This window comes from Podarcis liolepis (genome assembly GCF_965112155.1).
Source record: "Podarcis liolepis genome assembly, chromosome: 6".
NCBI lineage: Eukaryota > Metazoa > Chordata > Lepidosauria > Squamata > Lacertidae > Podarcis > Podarcis liolepis.
This window is the reverse complement of record NC_139559.1, coordinates 93,478,917-93,485,741: the sequence shown is the minus strand read 5'-3', so window position 1 is coordinate 93,485,741 and position 6,825 is coordinate 93,478,917. Positions and strand designations below refer to the sequence as shown.

Genomic DNA, 6,825 nt, shown 5'->3' with positions numbered 1-6,825 from the left:
TTAGCTCAAAAAAAGTTTTAGGTAGTCTGCTGTCTTTTGTCAAGTTTTGGTTTTGTGATTTGTCCATGTTGCTAGATACCACCCCATTCATATCTCCCATCATGATGATGTTATTGTAATCCAAAAAATCCAGCAATGTCTCATGCAGCTTCTTATAAAATTCTGACTTCCCCTCATTTGGAGCATAAATTCCCAATATCAAAACCTTTTCGCCTTGTGCTTGTATCTCAATTGCCAAGATTCTTCCTTGCTCATCTTTAAATAAAAATTTTGGTGCTAGGCTCTCCTTTGCGTAAATCACCACTCCTCTTTTCTTGACTCTGTCCGATGATATAAACTCTTGGCCTAATCTCTTGTTGACTAACACTTTCCTGTGGAGCCTAGTCACATGCGTTTCCTGCAAGCAGATAATGTCCAATTGCTCTTTCCTTAATATGTGAAATATTCTTCTCCTTTTTTCCGGGGAGTTACCACCGTTGATGTTCCAACTAAGAACCCAAAGATTGGAGACTGTTCATTGACAGCAGCAAGCGATCACTGAAATGTGTTCTGCTACACAACGGCAACAAGTTTGCCTCTATACCCCTGGCTCACTCGACTACAGTGAAGGAGAACTATGAAGCAGTGGAGTATGTGCTGGAGAAAATTGGTTATGGTCAGCATAAGTGGTTTATTTGTGTTGACCTGAAGATGGTGAACTTTTTGTTGGGACAACAGTCTGGCTTCAACAAGTACCCATGTTTTCTGTGCATGTGGGATAGTAGGGACAGTGCTCAGCATTACACGAAGAAGGACTGGCCTCTGCGGGAGGAATTGGTGCCTTGCAAAGAAAGGAACGTCATCAACGACCCTCTGGTGGACAGAGACAGAATACTCTTCCCACCGCTGCACATCAAGCTCGGCTTAATCAAGCAGTTCACCAAAGGCTCTGGACAAGGATGGTGACTGCTTCACTTGTGCCAGGATTGACCATGGAGAAGTTGAAAGCTGGCATCTTTGACGGTCCTCAGATCCGTCAGCTCATCAGAGATCCAGAGTTCAGAAACTCAATGAAGGAAATGGAACTGGAAGCGTGGAAGGCATTTGTTCTGGTAGTGAAGAACTTTCTAAGCAACAATAAGGTCAGAAACTATGCAGAACTTGTCAACAACATGCTGACTGCTTTCAGAAACCTGGGCTGCAACATGAGCGTCGAAATGCACTACCTATTTTCACATATGGACCGGTTTCCTGAGAACCTGGGTTCAATGAGTGACGAGCAGGGGGAGAGATTCCATCAGGACATGAAAGAGATGGAGACCAGGTATCAAGGTCGCTCGGACGCAGTCATGATGGCTGACTACTGTTGGACTCTGAAGAGAGACCTCCCTGCCGCTGAGCATTCCAGGAGTTCCAAAAAATGGAAGTTCAAGCCCTGAAGTTTGAAAAATGGTGAAGCAACATGCAACTTATGTGTACTTACCTTTCTCAATACCCAGCATTCAGTTTACAGTAATCGATGTTTCTATCAGGTAATCAATAGATGTTGTTGGAAAAACATTATTTTCTCTTAGAAACATATTTAGGATGATATGTGTTGACAAAAATCAGCTGATAATGCCACAAAATGTAATCGATTTTGTCACAAGATCTGATTTTTTACAAATCAACAAAGCACAACAACCTGACCTGATGGAGAGAAACGGATGCCATTTCCTGATTCAGCAGTGCAAAAAGACCCTAAATCAATTGTAGAAATCTAGACAACATTCAAAAGGTAAAAAATTGTTGCCCAGTGTATAATTTAACATCTTTTGGGGGCAATTCCAAACCTGTTATTCCAAGAAGAAAGGCCTCTGGTTTCTTTATAAATGTATATTTCAACATTTTTTTCAATTCATTATAAATCTTTTCCCAGAAGTCTTTCACCTTGGGGCAGGTCCACCACATATGATAGAAAGTACCTTCGTTTTCTTTACATTTCCAGCAATGGTTATCACAGTTATGATAAATCTTTGCTAATTTAACAGGGGTCAGATACCATCTATACATCATTTTCATTATGTTTTCCTTTAGTACAGTACATGCAGTGAACTTCACCCCTTTCTTCCACAATCTTTCCCAATCCTCAAACATGATGTTATGTCCTACATGTCTTGCCCAATCTATCATCACTGATTTAACTTGTTCATCCTTCGTATGCCACTCTAACAATGGGAAATGTAGTGTTTTCAAAGCCCCCCCCCCCAATGTTGTAGGGGGCATTCTCTGGGTGTTTGGTGCTGCTTTGGAGTGAATCAGATGACATTGGACCTTTGGAGAAATCGTGACCCTGTGGGTTAGGGCACTGAAGCCTCATTTTTTGGGGGGAGGGCGCGCCATAAAACGTGGGGTTTTCACTGCCATGGATCACAAAACGGCTGCTATTTTGTGCAAAGCTGGTAGACTGAGAAACTAGTATTTTATTTTTATTTTTAAGAAGATAAACTAAAGGTGTGTGCTTACAGGTAAACAGATACCAGTGTGCATGCCCATTATGACCTCAGGCAAGAATCAAGAAAATGCAGGTGGTCCCTCTTAACTGACATTCTTAACTGAACAGAACTGAAGGGAGGGGCTGGTTCTGGAGCAAAGCTGTTTAGATTGGGTTTGGGTGGATGCGAAGAGGATACCTCAAACTTCTTGGGCTTTGCTTCTCAACTTATTCTGCCTTCTGGGACTCCCCAGCCCAAGACCAACCACCTCTTGGATAGGTGAGCATGCAGATATTTTGGAATGTGAGTGTGGGGCAGGATGACCGCGTATGAAAGCTCATTTGAGCACAAGTGCTGGCCCCCCTTTTCTCTCCCATGGAGGCCCTGAACTGGCCAGCTCCTGGTTCAGGGCCTCCAAGGGAGAGAAAAGGGAACCTCAGTTACTCTTTGCCTTCTGAGGACAATGTCTCACTCCCAGAGCCCCAAGACTTACGGCTGCTGCTCTATCAGCCTCAGGACATCCAAGGGATCATGAGCAAAGCACACAAGCCCTGCCCGCCAGATGTGAAGCACTGTACGGAGAGAATTTGGGTTTTTTAACTGGCTGAACAGAGTTTCAGCCCTTGGGGAATTTGATTTCTTAAACATACACCTTCCCCTTCCTTGTGTCCCTGGGGAGAAAAGCCAATCCTGCTTTCTTCCTTTGGTAATTTAATCAGAGGAAATAACTCTTTCGGTGGTCTAATAGATTTGCTGAATCATGAATTCTGTACATGCACAGAGGCTATACCTCTTGAAACCCCAAAGATGGGCAAGATGGGGCATTTCTCTCCACCTGGCTCCACCGGATATTGCTGATGTCCAATGAAAGGCCAAGTAGGGATTCCTAGTGGGGGATGTTGCTGTGGTATAGTGGAGGAGCAGGGCCAGGAGGCTAACTTGGACACCTGAGAACACAAAAAAGCAGCAGCAAAACAACTACATGTTTCCTTTTAAATGGGCCTTCCTGCTGAGTGTAAAGCATAGATCCTCATTTTTTAAGGGAAAAGGGAGAGAAGGCTTCTCCCAAAGTGTTAGAAGGCCACAAATAATGTTACAATAGAACAAAACAAATGTGCCGTTTCATGTGATACAGAATCCTATGTGCAAATCTGTTAGATTGAGAAATTTGTACTAAATAAGAAAAAAAAATTAAAGGTGTGTGCTTGCAGGTAAACAGATTGGAGATTTTCTGCAAGATCTTGTGAGATCTCATTGAAGTCTTGCAAGATGTCTAGGAGAGCAAAATATGTATTGAGATTTGGGAGAGATCTTGCATGCTCTTTCAGGGACCAAAGCCATCACTGCTGCAGCGCCAAAGGCAGGTGGCTAAGGGGTGGTGAGTGTCCCACGGGGCGAAATGGGATGTACCCCCCCTCAAGCTCAGGATTCCAGAACTAACAACTGTCAGTTGGGAGGGACGGAAGGCAAGGACCCACAGCCCAGGTGGGGCTCGCTAGCTTGGGGAGGAGGTGTGTGATTCCTCAGCTGGAGTAGATGCAGGACAGTTGAGGCTCACATGCCTCATCACCGCAAAAGCTATAACTGGAAAGCTGAATTATGATTTTCAAGTTTATACATTTCAGAAATTTTGCAGTCATTTTAGCATTTCAAAACTTGACTTCCTTCCCCCTCTTTCTGCAGTTCTCCATATCTCCATATCTTATGCATATCTAAATTCTCCATATCTTATGCATATCCAAATTACCTCAATTTCTTCATTTATGCATCTGCTTTAAATAGATAATCTTATTAAACTGCAGGTTATTCCAATAATCCTGCCAATGTTCTTATCTGTTTACAGTTTGTAACTATTCATTCAACCATTTCCATTCTTTAATAAAAAGTTTGTTCTCTTGCTCCTAGAAATGGTCAGCATGTGACAGAGGCCACATCCTGGGAACGGTTTGACTGGCCACCTAAACCAGGTGAGAGCAGCCAAGGAGTCTCAAATGCTCAGGAACTTCCCCTGTGTGCCAAGACAGGCTCCAGCAGATTGAGCGGACAAGACCAAGCGTGGGCCCAGTGGTCAAGAAGGTGGTTTCTGCAATGCTGTGGAGGGAAGTGAGGGGCAGATGGGGCTCATCCACCTATAAAGATAGCCCATCGAAGAGAAGGAAAACTCTGATCCTAATTTGCCTTGTGGGATATCTTTGGGAGCTGAAAAGGCTAAGGAGTAAAGCCTACACAAATCTGGAGTGGAGTCCCTCAGACGGTTGGATGGCGCCGTTTACAACCCCTTCTGACATCTCCTACAGCCCAACTGGTGCCTAACTCTGCTTTCCTTGGAGACACATCTGCAAGGCCAAGAGAGGGAAGCCCAGGACCTCCAGACACACTGCCCAGTCTTGCTCCCTGGAGAGGTCACTTTGGGACTGCTGACACCGTTGCTTGACTTTTGACCTCACCCCCGGAGGCGCACTCCATTGCTTCTCAAGACAGACAAATGACAACGTGAAAAAACTATTTGAAAGAATTTTATTTCATTCAAAAAAGACAATCTGGCATGTGATTAGGACAGTGGTTTTCAGACAACGGGTGACACGTTTATTGATCCAGTTTGGAAGTCTCTGTCTTGTCTTCGCACATGCGCAGTTCCATCTAGGAGCAACAACAAGGGAAGGAGCCAAACTGTCGACTCCTGCAGCGAGACTCAGGATTTCCACTCATGCTCACAAACCTAGGAAAAAGCACCACCTAGGATAAAAGGATGATCACAGAATAGCATGTTTGTAAAGGAACTTGATTAGAATAATGATGATGATGATGATTTTTATTTTATTTTTCTATTTGGGTTTGTGGGGAAGGGGGGGACTGGGTCTTGGTGGGGAGGGAGATCTGTGCTGGAGTTGCTGGCCTCACTGCTGTCGCTGCCCGGAAGAGAGAAGAAGAGAAAATATTTTAATCTTTCCATTTATTATTCTGTTGACAACCCATCTTTCCTTCAAGGATCTCCAGGTGGCTTACGCTATTCTCCCTTTCTTTAATTATATTTACTTCCTCATTCCATTTCTCTTCCAATATCTCTTCCTCCTCCTCCTCGCAGACCAGGGGGTGGATTTTAGGGGCACGACAGCAGGAGGCCAGCAGCTCGCACAGCCTGCCACACTGGCCATTCTCTCTTTCAACAGCCTTGGAGAACAACTGAGTAGGCATCTAGAGCGTCAACTGAACAGGCATGTGGATCAGCTAGTCACTGGGCACAGTCTATTCTTTTGGAGGGGGCTTTCCCCAGTTTCTATTTATAAGAAGTTTGAAAGGTTGCCTCTTTATAAAGTCTGTTTCCTTGTGACGAGAGACCACACTGGAGACTCAGTGTTTTTGAAATATATCAAGGTAAAGGGACTCCTGACCATTAGGTCCAGTCGTGGCCGACTCTGGGGTTGCAGCGCTCATCTTGCTTTATTGGCGGACCGGTCATGAACAGCTTCCGGGTCATGTGGCCAGCATGACTAAGCTGCTTCTGAACTAGAGCAGCGCACGGAAACGCCCTTTACCTTCCCGCCGTAGCGGTACCTATTTATCTACTTGCACTTTGACGTGCTTTTGACAGGTTGGCAGGAGCAGGGACCGAGCAACGGGAGTTCACTCCGTCGTGGGGATTCGAACCGCCAGCCTTCTGATAGGCAAGTCCTAGGCTCTGTGGTTTAACCCACAGCGCCACCCGCATCCCTATTATTTATTTATTTAGATACTTGGGTTTTGGGCGAAGGGAGAACTGGATCTTGGAGTGGGGTAGAGCTGTACTGGAGCTGCTGGCCTCACTGCTATCACTGCATGAAGAGAAATGAAGAGAAAAGATTCTTAATTTTTTCATTAATTATTACATTGATGACCCATCTTTCCTGCAAGGGTCTCCAGGTGGCTTGCGTTATTCTCCCTTCCTCCCTTCCTCATCCCATCCCTGAACTCTTCTTGAATCAGGGAGCTGCCTCCCCCCATCCCAGTGATCCAGAATTTCTCTGGCCTCCCTGTTCCTCCTGAACAAAAATCAACACTCCCCATCTATATATCGGTGGCATCCATCCCCTGGTCGCTTGGTCTTACATAAATTGTTTTCACCTTCACTAAAGATTCCTTCTGATCTTCATAACCATCACTTCATCCTCCCATTTCTCTTCCAATATCTCTTCCTCCTCCTCCTCACAGACCAGGGGATGGATCTTTGGCACGTGACAGCAGGAGACCAGCAGCTCACGCAGCCAATCTTTATAAACTAATCTAACCATGACTTGGTTCCCTATGTTTCTGAATCTTGAGGGATAGTAAAAGAAACAGAATGCAGAAGGAATTAGGAATCCTACTTATACTTTATATGAAGAAAGTCTCTTCA

General features: G+C 44.8%; 1 long non-coding RNA gene across 1 annotated transcript; it reads left to right on the top strand.

Moving 5' to 3' along the window:
- Positions 1-2,594: 2,594 nt before the first annotated feature.
- Positions 2,595-5,268, top strand: LOC310708666. Its single transcript, XR_014527138.1, has 2 exons — positions 2,595-2,732; positions 4,359-5,268. It is a non-coding gene; the product is annotated as an uncharacterized lncRNA (long non-coding RNA).
- The last annotated feature ends 1,557 nt before the right edge of the window (positions 5,269-6,825 follow it).